This window comes from Triticum urartu, chromosome 2A, assembly GCF_056163025.1.
Source record: "Triticum urartu cultivar PI428250 chromosome 2A, HENAU_Tu73, whole genome shotgun sequence".
Taxonomy (NCBI): domain Eukaryota; kingdom Viridiplantae; phylum Streptophyta; class Magnoliopsida; order Poales; family Poaceae; genus Triticum; species Triticum urartu.
In genome coordinates this window covers 640567843-640581782 of record NC_141874.1, presented here as the reverse complement: position 1 = coordinate 640581782, position 13940 = coordinate 640567843, and the positions used below count along the sequence as shown (strand labels likewise).

The following is a 13940-nucleotide window of genomic DNA, read 5'->3' as shown; positions in this document are numbered from 1 at the left end:
GAGTTGTAAATAAATAAAAGTGTGATGATCATCATTTAATAGAGCATTGTCCCAAAAAAAGGGCCAAAGAAAAAAAGAAGGCCCCCAAAAAATATAAATAAAAAGGGGCAATGCTACTATTCCTTTTTCCACACTTGTGCTTCAAAGTAGCACCATGTTCTTCATATAGAGAGTCTCTTGAGTTATCACTTTCATATACTAGTGGGAATTTTCATTATAGAACTTGGCTTGTATATTCCAACAATGGGCCTCCTCAAGTGCCCTAGGTCTTCGTGAGCAAGCAAGTTGGATGCACACCCACTTAGTTTCTTTTGTTGAGCTTTCATACATTTATAGCTCTAGTGCATCCATTGCATGGCAATCCCTACTCCTTGCATTAACATCAATTGATGGGCATCTCCATAGCCCATTGATTAGCCTCGTTGATGTGAGACTTTCTCCTTTTTTGTCTTCTCCACATAACCCCCACCATTATATTATATTCCACCCATAGTGCTATATCCATGGCTCACGCTCATGTATTGCGTGAAAGTTTATGAGTTTGAAATTATTAAGTTATGAAACAATTGCTTGGCTTGTCATCGGGGTTGTGCATGATGAGAGCATTCTTGTGTGGCGAAAACGAAGTATGACTAAATTATATGATTTTGTAGGGATGAACTTTCTTTGGCCATGTTACTTTAAGAAAACATAATTGCTTTGTTGGTTTGCTTGAAGTATTATTATTCTTTATGTCAATATGAACTTTTGTCTTGAATCTTCCTAATCTGAATATTCATACCACAATTAAGAAGATTTGCATTGAAATTATGCCAAGTAGCACTCCGCATCAAAAATTCTCTTTTTATCATTTACCTACTCGAGGACGAGCAGGAATTAAGCTTGGGGATGCCCGATACGTCTCCAACGTATCTATAATTTTTGATTGCTCCATGCTATATTATCTACTGTTTTGGACTATATTGGGCTTTATTTTCCATTTTTATATTATTTTTGGGACTAACCTATTAACCGGAGGCCCAACCCAGAATTGTTGTTTTTTGCCTATTTCAGTATTTCGGAGAAACAGAATATCAAACGGAGTCCAAATGGAATGAAACCTTCGGGAACGTGATTTTCTCACCGAACGTGATCCAGGAGACTTGGACCCTACGCCAAGGCATCAGAGAGGCGGTCACGAGGGTGGGGGGCGCCCCCTACCTCGTGGGCCCCTCAGTGCTCCACCGACGTACTCCTTCCTCCTATATATACCTACGTACCCCCAAACGATCAGAACAGGAGCCAAAAACCTAATTCCACCGCTGCAACTTTCTGTATCCACGAGATCCCATCTTGGGGCCTGTTCCGGAGCTCCGCCGGAGAGGGCCGTCATCACGGAGGGTTTCTACATCATCATAGCCTCTCCGATGAAGTGTGAGTAGTTTACCTCAGACCTTCGGGTCCATAGTTAGTAGCTAGATGGCTTCTTCTCTCTTTTTGGATCTCAATACAAAGTTATCCCCCTCTCTCGTAGAGATCTATTCGATGTAATCTTCTTATTTTTGCGGTGTGTTTGTTGAGATCGATGAATTGTGGGTTTATGATCAAGTCTATGTATGAATAATATTTGAACCTTCTCTGAATTCTTTTATGTATGATTGGTTATCTTTGCAAGTCTCTTCGAATTATCCATTTGGTTTGGCCAACTAGATTGGTAGTTCTTGCCATGGGAGAAGTGCTTAGCTTTGGGTTCGATCTTGCGGTGTCCTTTCCCAGTGACAGAAGGGGCAGCAAGGCACGTATTGTATCGTTGCCATCGAGGAAAACAAGATGGGGTTTATTTCATATTGCATGAATTTATCTCTCTACATCATGTCATCTTGCTTAAAGCGTTACTCTGTTTTTAACTTAATACTCTAGATGCATGCTGGATAGCGGTCGATGAGTGGAGTAATAGTAGTAGATGCAGAATCATTTCGGTCTACTTGTCACGGACATGATGCCTATATACATGATCATGCCTAGATATTCTCATAACTATGCTCAATTATGTCAATTGCTCAATAGTAATTTGTTCACCCACCGTAGAATACTTATGCTCTTGAGAGAAGCCACTAGTGAAACCTATGGCCCCGGGGTCTATTCTCATCATATCAATCTCCATCACTTTAATCTTGTTTTGCTTTTTACTTTGCCTTTACTTTTCACTTTGCATCTTTATACCAAAAATATTATATCTATCAGATCTCACTCTCGTAAGTGATCGTGAAGGGATTGACAACCCCTAATCGCGTTGGTTGCGAGTAGCTATCGTTTTGTGCAGGTACGAGGGACTTGAGCGTGGCCTCCTACTGGATTGATACCTTGGTTCTCAAAAACTGAGGGAAATACTTATGCTACTCTACTGCCTCATCCCTTCCTCTTCGGGGAAATCCAACGCAAGCTCAAGAGGTAGCAGGCGCGCCCCCTACCTCGTGCCTTCCTGGTTGATTGCTTGACGTAGGGTCCAAGTCCTCTGGATCATGTTCGTTTCGAAAATCACGTTCCCGAAGGTTTCATTCCGTTTGGACTCCATTTGATATTCTTTTTCTGTGAAACTCTGAAATAGGCAAAAAACGGCAATTCTGGGCTGGGCCTCCGGTTAATAGGTTAGTCCCAAAAATAACATAAAAGTGTATAATAAATCCCAATAATATCCAAAACAGAATATAATATAGCATGGAACAATAAAAAATTATAGATACGTTGGAGACGTATCACTCCTCGACACGAGTCTAAGGAAAACTGGAGAAGGTTGCTGCTCCCATAGGGGAGCATGACATGGAGCTTGGTGAGAGCGAGCTTGCGGGGGTGTAGGACTACACAGAGTACATTGCGATTATGGAGAGGAAGGAGCATCAACTTCATAAAGCCTACGACATCAAGGACAAGAGAAAGACAACTTCGGACGAGCGGGAGATTGAGATCTAGTGCAAATTCTGGGAGAGGTGCTTCGGCATCAGATTCAGTTCCTTCGACGCGGAAAGTAAGAAACTCTACACTTGATTTTATCTACACCCTTTATCTACCAATGTATGAATCCAAGAACAAAGCTTAGCTCCGATAGACAACCCCCTTGCTCGGCTTGGCTTCATGATTTCGTGAGATCGATACGAGAACATAAGAAAAGACCAAGATAGTATTGTGTGTTTTACTTGCAGTAGTAGATTTATCTGACAAGTGTTAGAATTTTTTAGAACCAACCATTTGAGTAGATACCTCGCCGGAAAAGTATCACTTAATTTAATTGATTTTTTAGAACCAATCATTAGAGTTGAGACCCCTACACTAATTTTTTGAAGTCAATTAAATTAAGTGATTTTAGTTGACTTTATAAAGGCACTCTCTGGAATATCACTTAATTTAATTGACTTTAAAAAAATAATGTTCTTAATTGTGCTTCTTCCATGCAGCTTCTCTTGGTCCCATGTACTCTTCAACCGGAACCATCCTAGAAGATGCTATTTCGGAGAGTTCCATCCAGATCTTCTCCATCAAAGTTACTAGTCTAATGTGTGGTCACAGCTGGCCACTGCAGGTTTATGGCTTTGTTGCTGCTAGGAACTCGGTTGATCGTAAACACAACTATATCTTCAGGTGCGCTAGGGATAGATCCCAAACCCTCACTCAAAAGGTGATGAGTGCAACTATCTGTTGGAAATATGCCCTAGAGGCAATAATAAAATGGTTATTATTATATTTCTTTGTTCATGATAATTGTCTATTATTCATGCTATAATTGTGTTATCCGGAAATCGTAATACATGTGTGAATACATAGACCACAACACGTCCCTAGTGAGCCTCTAGTTGACTAGCTCGTTGATCAAAAGATAGTCATGGCTTCCTGACTATGGACATTGGATGTCATTGATAACAGGATCACATCATTAGGAGAATGATGTGATGGACAAGACCCAATCCTAAGCATAGCTCAAAGATCGTGTAGTTCGTTTGCTGTAGCTTTTCCGAATGTCAAGTATCATTTCCTTAGACCATGAGATTGTGCAACTCCCGGATACCGTAGGAGTGCTTTGGGTGTGCCAAACATCACAACATAACTGGGTGACCATAAAGGTACACTACAGGTATCTCCGAAAGTGTCTGTTGGGTTGGCACAAATCGAGACTGGGATTTGTCACTCCGTATGACGGAGAGGTATCTCTGGGCCCACTCGATAATGCATCATCATAATGAGCTCAATGTGACCAAGTGGTTGATCACGGGATCATGCATTACGGCACGAGTAAAGTGACTTGCCGGTAACGAGATTGAACGAGGTATTGGGATACCGACGATCGAGTCTCAGGCAAGTAACGTACCGATTGACAAAGGGAATTGTATACGGATTGATTGAATCCTCGACATCGTGGTTCATCCGATGAGATCATCAAGGAGCATGTGGGAGCCAACATGGGTATCCAGATCCCGCTGTTGGTTATTGACCGGATAGTCGTCTCGGTCATGTCTGCGTGTCTCCCGAACCCGTAGGGTCTACACACTTAAGGTTCGGTGACGCTAGGGTTGTTGAGATATTAGTATACGGTAACCTGAAAGTTGTTCGGAGTCCCGTATGAGATCCCGGACGTCACGAGGAGTTCCGGAATGGTCCGGAGGTGAAGATTTATATATAGGAAGTCAAGTTTCGGCCATCGGGAAAGTTTCGGGGGTAATCGGTATTGTACCGGGACCACCGGAAGGGTCCCGGGGGTCCACCGACTGGGGCCACCTATCCCGGAGGGCCCCATGGGATGAAGTGGGAGGGGAACCAGCCCCTAGTGGGCTGGTGCGCCCCCCCTTGGGCCTCCCCCTGCGCCTAGGGTTGGAAACCCTAGGGGTGGGGGGCGCCACACTTGCCTTGGGTGGCAAGCCACCCCCTTTGCCGCCGCCCCCCTAGGATATTGGATCTCCTAGGGCCGGCGCCCCCCCTAGGGACCCTATATATAGTGGGGGGGAGGGAGGGCAGCCGCACCCAAGCCCCTGGCCTCTCCCTCTCCCTCCCGTGACACTCCTCCGTCTCCCTGCGCTTGCCGAAGCCCTGCCGAGATCACCGTTGCTTCCACCACCACGCCGTCGTGCTGCTGGATCTTCATCAACCTCTCCTTCCCCCTTGCTGGATCAAGTTGGAGGAGACGTCTTCCCAACCGTACGTGTGTTGAACGCGGAGGTGCCGTCCGTTCGACGCTAGGTCATCGGTGATTTGGATCACGACGAGTACGACTCCATCAACCCCGTTCTCTTGAACGCTTCCGCGCGCGATCTACAAGGGTATGTAGATGCACTCCTTTATCCCTCGTTGCTAGATGACTCCATAGATTGATCTTGGTGATGCGTAGAAAATTTTAAAATTCTACTACGTTCCCCAACAGTGGCATCATGAGCTAGGTCTATGCGTAGTTTCTATGCACGAGTAGAACACAAAGCAGTTGTGGGCATGGATATTGTCAATTTGCTTGCCGTTACTAGTCTTATCTTGATTCGGCGGCATCGTGGGATGAAGCGGCCCGGACCGACCTTACACGTACGCTTACGTGAGACTGGTTCCACCGATTGACATGCACTAGTTGCATAAGGTGGCTGGCGGGTGTCTGTCTCTCCCACTTTAGTCGGATCGGATTCGATGAAAAGGGTCCTTATGAAGGGTAAATAGAAATTGGCACATCACGTTGTGGTTTTGGCGTAGGTAAGAAACGTTCTTGCTAGAAACCTATAGCAGCCACGTAAAAACTTGCAACAACAATTAGAGGACGTCTAACTTGTTTTTGCAGCATGTGCCGTGTGATGTGATATGGCCAAAAGGATGTGATTAATGATATATGTGATGTATGAGATTGATCATGTTCTTGTAATAGGAATCACGACTTGCATGTCGATGAGTATGACAACCGGCAGGAGCCATAGGAGTTGTCTTTATTTATTTATGACATGCGTGTCAACATAAACGTCATGTAATTACTTTACTTTATTGCTAAAGTGTTAGCCATAGTAGTAGAAGTAATAGATGACGAGACAACTTCAAGAAGACACGATGATGGAGATCATGATGATGGAGATCATGGTGTCATGCCGGTGAAAACGATGATCATGAAGCCCCGAAGATGGAGATCAAAAGGAGCAAATGATATTGGCCATATCATGTCACTATTTGATTGCATGTGATGTTTATCATGTTTTACATCTTATTTGCTTAGAACGACAGTAGCTTAAATAAGATGATCTCTCGTAATAATTTCAAGAAAGTGTTCCCCCTAACTGTGCACCGTTGCGAAGGTTCGTTGTTTCGAAGCACCACGTGATGATCGGGTGTGATAGATTCTAACGTTCAAATACAACGGGTGTAAGCCAGATTTACACACGCAATACACTTAGGTTGACTTGACGAGCCTAGCATGTACAGACATGGCCTCGGAACGCGGAAGACCGAAAGGTCGAGCATGAGTCGTATAGAAGATACGATCAACATGAAGATGTTCACCGATGTTGACTAGTCCGTCTCACGTGATGATCGGACGCGGCCTAGTTGACTCGGATCATGTTTCACTTAGATGACTAGAGGGATGTCTATCTGAGTGGGAGTTCATTGAATAATTTGATTAGATGAACTTAATTATCATGAACTTAGTCTAAAATCTTTACACTATGTCTTGTAGATCAAATGGCCCACGTTGTCCTCAACTTCAACGCGTTCCTAGAGAAAACCAAGCTGAAAGATGATGGCAGCAACTATACGGACTGGGTCCGGAACCTGAGGATCATCCTCATAGCTGCCAAGAAAGATTATGTACTAGAAGCACCGCTAGATGACACACCTATCCCAGAGAACCAAGACGTTATGAACGCTTGGCAGTCACGTGCTGATGATTACTCCCTCGTTCAGTGCGGCATGCTTTACAGCTTAGAACCGGGGCTCCAAAAGCGTTTTAAGAGACACGGAGCATATGAGATGTTCGAAGAGCTGAAAATGGTTTTTCAAGATCATGCCCGGGTCGAGAGATATGAAGTCTCCGACAAGTTCTTCAGTTGTAAGATGGAGGAAAATAGTTCTGTCAGTGAGCACATACTCAAAATGTCTGGGTTGCATAACCGCTTGACTCAGTTGGGAGTTAATCTCCCGGATGACGCGGTCATTGACAGAATCCTTCAGTCGCTTCCACCGAGCTACAAGAGCTTTGTGATGAACTTCAATATGCAGGGGATGGAAAAGACCATTCCTGAGGTATATTCAATGCTGAAATCAGCAGAGGTGGAAATCAAAAAGGAACATCAAGTGTTGATGGTGAATAAAACCACTAAGTTCAAGAAAGGCAAGGGTAAAAAGAACTTCAAGAAGGACGGCAAGGGAGTTGCCGCGCCCGGTAAGCAAGCTGCCGGGAAGAAGCCCAAGAATGGACCCAAGCCCGAGACTGAGTGTTTTTATTGCAAGGGAAGTGGTCACTGGAAGCGGAACTGCCCCAAATACTTAGCGGACAAGAAGGCCGGCAACACTAAAGGTATATGTGATATACATGTAATTGATGTGTACCTTACCAGTACTCGTAGTAGCTCCTGGGTATTTGATACCGGTGTGGTTGCTCACATTTGTAACTCAAAGCAGGAGCTGCGGAATAAGCGGAGACTGGCGAAGGGCGAGGTGACGATGCGCATCGGGAATGGTTCCAAGGTCGATGTGATCACCGTCGGCACGCTGCCTCTACATTTACCTATGGGATTAGTTTTAAACCTCAATAATTGTTATTTAGTGCCAGCTTTGAGCATGAACATTGTATCAGGATCTCGTTTAATTCGAGATGGCTACTCATTTAAATCCGAGAATAATGGTTGTTCTATTTATATGAGAGATATGTTTTATGGTCATGCTCCGCTGGTGAACGGTTTATTCTTAATGAATCTCGAGCGTAATGTTACACATATTCATAGTGTGAATACCAAAAGATGTAAGGTTGATAATGATAGTCCCACATACTTGTGGCACTGCCGCCTTGGTCACATAGGTGTCAAACGCATGAAGAAGCTCCATGCCGATGGACTTTCGGAGTCTCTTGATTACGAATCATTTGACACGTGCGAACCATGCCTCATGGGTAAAATGACCAAGACTCCGTTCTCAGGAACAATGGAGCGAGCAACCAACTTATTGGAAATCATACATACTGATGTGTGCGGTCCAATGAGTGTTGAGGCTCGCGGTGGCTATCGTTATGTTCTCACCCTCACTGACGACTTGAGTAGATATGGGTATATCTACTTAATGAAACACAAGTCTGAGACCTTTGAAAAGTTCAAGGAATTTCAGAGTGAGGTTGAGAATCAACGTGACAGGAAAATCAAGTTCTTGCGATCAGATCGTGGGGGAGAATACTTGAGTCACGAATTTGGCACACACTTAAGAAAATGTGGAATAGTTTCACAACTCACGCCGCCTGGAACACCTCAGCGTAATGGTGTGTCCGAACATCGTAATCACACTCTATTGGATATGGTGCGATCTATGATGTCTCTTACCGATTTACCGCTATCATTTTGGGGCTATGATTTAGAGACTGTCGCATTCACTTCAAATAGGACTCCGTCGAAATCCGTTGAGACGACACCGTATGAATTATGGTTTGGGAAGAAACCTAAGCTGTCGTTTCTGAAAGTTTGGGGATGCGATGCTTATGTCAAGAAACTTCAACCTGAAAAGCTCGAACCTAAGTCGGAAAATGCGTCTTCATAGGATACCCTAAAGAAACTATTGGGTATACCTTCTACCTCAGATCCGAAGGCAAGATCTTTGTTGCCAAGAATGGATCCTTTCTAGAGAAAGAGTTTCTCTCGAAAGAAATTAGTGGGAGGAAAGTAGAACTCGATGAAGTATTAGCTCTTAAACCGGTAAGTGGCGCAGCTCAAGAAAATGTTCCTGAGGTGCCTGCACCGACTAGAGAGGAAGTTAATGATGATGATCATGAAACTTCAGATCAAGTTGCTACTGAACTTCGTAGGTCCACGAGGACACGTTCCGCACCAGAGTGGTACGGCAACCCTGTCTTGGAAATCATGTTGTTAGATAATGGTGAACCTTCGAACTATGAAGAAGCGATGGCGGGCCCGGATTCCGACAAATGGCTAGAAGCCATGAAATCCGAGATAGGATCCATGTACGAAAACGAAGTATGGACTTTGACTGACTTGCCCGATGATCAGCGAGCCATAGAAAATAAATGGATCTTTAAGAAGAAGACAGACGCGGATGGTAACGTAACCATCTATAAAGCTTGGCTTGTCGCTAAGGGTTATCGACAAGTTCAAGGGGTTGACTACGATGAGACTTTCTCACCCGTAGCGAAGCTGAAGTCCGTTCGAATCATGTTAGCAATTGCCGCATTCTATGATTATGAGATATGGCAAATGGACGTCAAAACGGCATTCCTTAATGGTTTCCTTAAGGAAGAATTGTATATGATGCAGCCGGAAGGTTTTGTCGATCCTAAGAATGCTGACAAGGTGTGCAAGCTCCAACGCTCGATTTATGGGCTGGTGCAAGCATCTCGGAGTTGGAACATTCGTTTTGATGAGATGATCAAAGCGTTTGGGTTTACGCAGACTTATGGAGAAGCCTGCATTTACAAGAAAGTGACTAGGAGCTCTGTAGCATTTCTCATATTGTATGTGGATGACATACTGTTGATGGGAAATGATATAGAATTCTTGGAAAGCATAAAGGCCTACTTGAACAAGTGTTTTTCAATGAAGGATCTTGGAGAAGCTGCTTATATATTAGGCATCAAGATCTATAGAGATAGATCGAGACGCCTCATTGGTCTTTCACAGAGTACGTACCTTGACAAGATATTGAAGAAGTTCAAAATGGATCAGTCAAAGAAGGGGTTCTTGCCTGTATTTCAAGGTACGAGATTGAGCACGGCTCAATGCCCGACCACGGCAGAAGATAGAGAAAAGATGAGTGTCGTCCCCTATGCCTCGGCCATAGGGTCTATCATGTATGCTATGCTGTGTACCAGACCTGATGTAAACCTTGCCATAAGTTTGGTAGGAAGGTACCAAAGTAATCCCGGCATGGAACACTGGACAGCGGTCAAGAATATCCTGAAGTACCTGAAAAGGACTAAGGATATGTTTCTCGTTTATGGAGGTGACAAAGAGCTCGTCGTAAAGGGTTACGTCGATGCTAGCTTCGAGACAGATCTGGATGACTCTAAGTCACAAACCGGATACATGTATATTTTGAATGGTGGGGCAGTAAGCTGGTCCAGTTGCAAGCAAAGCGTTGTGGCAGGATCTACATGTGAAGCGGAGTACATGGCAGCCTCAGAGGCAGCACAAGAAGCAGTCTGGGTGAAGGAGTTCATTACCGACCTAGGAGTCATACCCAATGCGTCGGGCCCGATGACTCTCTTCTGTGACAACACTAGAGCTATTGCCCTTGCCAAGGAGCCCAGGTTTCACAGGAAGACCAGGCATATCAAGCGTCGCTTCTACTCCATTCGTGAAAGTGTTCAAAATGGAGACATAGAGATTTGTAAAGTACATACGGACCTGAATGTGGCAGATCCGTTGACTAAACCTCTCCCTAGAGCAAAACATGATCAACACCAGAACTGCATAGGTGTTCGATTCATCACAATGTAACTAGACTATTGACTCTAGTGCAAGTGGGAGACTGTTGGAAATATGCCCTAGAGGCAATAATAAAATGGTTATTATTATATTTCTTTGTTCATGATAATTGTCTATTATTCATGCTATAATTGTGTTATCCGGAAATCGTAATACATGTGTGAATACATAGACCAGAACACGTCCCTAGTGAGCCTCTAGTTGACTAGCTCGTTGATCAAAAGATAGTCATGGTTTCCTGACTATGGACATTGGATGTCATTGATAACGGGATCACATCATTAGGAGAATGATGTGATGGACAAGACCCAATCCTAAGCATAGCTCAAAGATCGTGTAGTTCGTTTGCTGTAGCTTTTCCGAATGTCAAGTATCATTTCCTTAGACCATGAGATTGTGCAACTCCCGGATACCGTAGGAGTGCTTTGGGTGTGCCAAGCGTCACAACGTAACTGGGTGACTATAAAGGTACACTACGAGTATCTCCGAAAGTGTCTGTTGGGTTGGCACGAACCGAGACTGGGATTTGTCACTCCGTATGACGGAGAGGTATCTCTGGGCCCACTCGGTAATGCATCATCATAATGAGCTCAATGTGACCAAGTGGTTGATCATGGGATCATGCATTACGGCACGAGTAAAGTGACTTGCCGGTAACGAGATTGAACGAGGTATTGGGATACCGACGATCGAGTCTCGGGCAAGTAACGTACCGATTGACAAAGGGAATTGTATACGGGTTGATTGAATCCTCGACATCGTGGTTCATCCGATGAGATCATCGAGGAGCATGTGGGAGCCAACATGGGTATCCAGATCCCACTGTTGGTTATTGACCGGAGAGTCGTCTCGATCATGTCTGCGTGTCTCCCGAACCCGTAGGGTCTACACACTTAAGGTTCGGTGACGCTAGGGTTGTTGAGATATTAGTATACGGTAACCCAAAAATTGTTCGGAGTCCCGGATGAGATCCCGGATGTCACGAGGAGTTCTGGAATGGCCCGGAGGTGAAGATTTATATATAGGAAGTCAAGTTTCGGCCATCGGGAAAGTTTCGGGGGTAATCGGTATTATACCGGGACCACCGGAAGGGTCCCGGGGGTCCACCGGGTGGGGCCACCTATCCCGGAGGGCCCCATGGGCTGAAGTGGGAGGGGAACCAGCCCCTAGTGGGCTAGTGCGACCCCCTTGGGCCTCCCCCTGCGCCTAGGGTTGGAAACCCTAGGGGTGGGGGCGCCACACTTGCCTTGGGGGGCAAGCCACCCCCTTGGCCGCCCCCCCCCCCCTAGGAGATTGGATCTCCTAGGGCCGGCGCCCCCTTAGGGACCCTATATATAGTGGGGGGGAGGGAGGGCAGCCGCACCCAAGCCCCTGGCCTCTCCCTCCCATGACACTCCTCCATCTCCCTGCGCTTGGCGAAGCCCTGCTGAGATCACCGTTGCTTCCACCACCACGCCGTCGTGCTGCTGGATCTTCATCAACCTCTCCTTCCCCCTTGCTGGATCAAGTTGGAGGAGACGTCTTCCCAACCGTACGTGTGTTGAACGCGGAGGTGCCGTCCGTTCGGCGCTAGGTCATCGGTGATTTGGATCACGACGAGTACGAGTCCATCAACCCCGTTCTCTTGAACGCTTCCGCGCGCGATCTACAAGGGTATGTAGATGCACTCCTTTCTCCCTCGTTGCTAGATGACTCCATAGATTGATCTTGGTGATGCGTAGAAAATTTTAAAATTCTGCTACGTTCCCCAACACTATCTACATTCTAACCCTTTGTGTACATTCATTCTCTTGTTGCTTGCTATTACTACCAGATCATGTGTCATTTATTGTTTTAATAGTCTAACCCTCGCTCGAAAGGTGGATGAGTGCAGCTCTACCTACATCCTAACCCTTCGTGTACCTTCACTCTCTTGTTGCTTGTTAGTACTGCTAGATCATGTGTCCTTCAAATAAATAGTCCAAGAATTAATTAATTGATTATTATTGTGATGCTTGCATTGCAGGATCCATTCATGCGCCTAACATGCCCGTCTTGAGTTGTTCTGTTAATCGACCCGGTTGCCATTGAAGTTCAGCTAAAAGTAAAAGGCAAAGATGAACCTAAAGATCATGTGTTGGCTTTCACATGTTTCTATGTTCACGAAATGTATCATTTGGAAGATGGGATTCATATACGTACCCCTCGCAAGTGTTGCACGCTTGAGTTTGCTCTGGAAATGTTGCCTATGTCAGTCAAGGCTACCGTGGGCATCCGAGTTTTGCTGGGCCATGGCCCGATTAGTGTTCGGGGCAGGTTGTTTGCAGTACCAACAGTGTAAAGGAAGGGAGAGAGTTATTGCTTGATTTTCAAGATGGAAAACTGCCTACCAAGCCATATGGTGTTGTTGAGCTTGTGATGCTTGTTGTTTCTATTGATTACCCGAAGGGAAACTTGATTGTTTATGTGGAGGCCTATCGAGATGGGTTTTTTCGCATAAGGCACGGTTGACTTCGGGGTGAAAGTGTCTGGCGGAAGTACTCGCATATGTGATCTTGTTTTCTGCAAGATGGCAGTTACCGCTTTTTGCAAGATAACATGAGATGGGCCAGACGCCAAGTTATGAACAGAAACTGCAAACCGTATTGGCCTGATTTCAAGGCAAATCCTAAACGACGCCCTCTGCGCCCGTTTCTTGAGGTATCGCAAACAGGCGCACACCCTCTGCCTCACTGGGCCGACCCATTGAACCTTTTTTTATGCTAAAACGCAAAAGTTGTGTGGTACTCTTAATCGAACCGTGATCGCCAGGTCCAATGTACGGTAGATGAACCATCCCGCCAACCTCCCCAGATGTGTTTACGAACATTAATCTTTCTATTTTATCTTGCAACAGTTGTCTTTGGTTTTTCTTTTTTCTTGGAACGGTTTTTGTGTGGCTTTTTTCTTTTTCTTTTTTGTATTACTTTCTTTTTTACAAATGCGTGAATCTTTTGAAAATTTGATGAACTTTTTCACAATAGATGATTTTTTTTTAAAATGAACATTTTTCGAATTTGATGGAGTGTTTTTCAAACTGATATTTTTTTCGAAATTGATGAACTTTTTTCGAAGTCGATGAATTTTCTCCAAAATTTGTGATTTTTTCAAAATTGACGACCTTTTCGAAAAAAATCAGTGAACTTTTTTTAAAATTCGATGAACTTTTCAAATCCAGTGAAATTTTTCAAATTGATGATTTTTTTTCAAATCTGATGAACTTCATATTTCCATAATTTCATAACAGCATGTAGGCTGCATAATCGAATTAAAAAATTAAAGGATGAT

The 13940-nt window shown here is 44.6% G+C and overlaps 1 pseudogene; it reads left to right on the top strand.

The window, feature by feature from the left end:
* Nucleotides 1-2799: 2799 nt before the first annotated feature.
* Nucleotides 2800-13215, top strand: LOC147986363 (uncharacterized; annotated as a pseudogene).
* The last annotated feature ends 725 nt before the right edge of the window (nucleotides 13216-13940 follow it).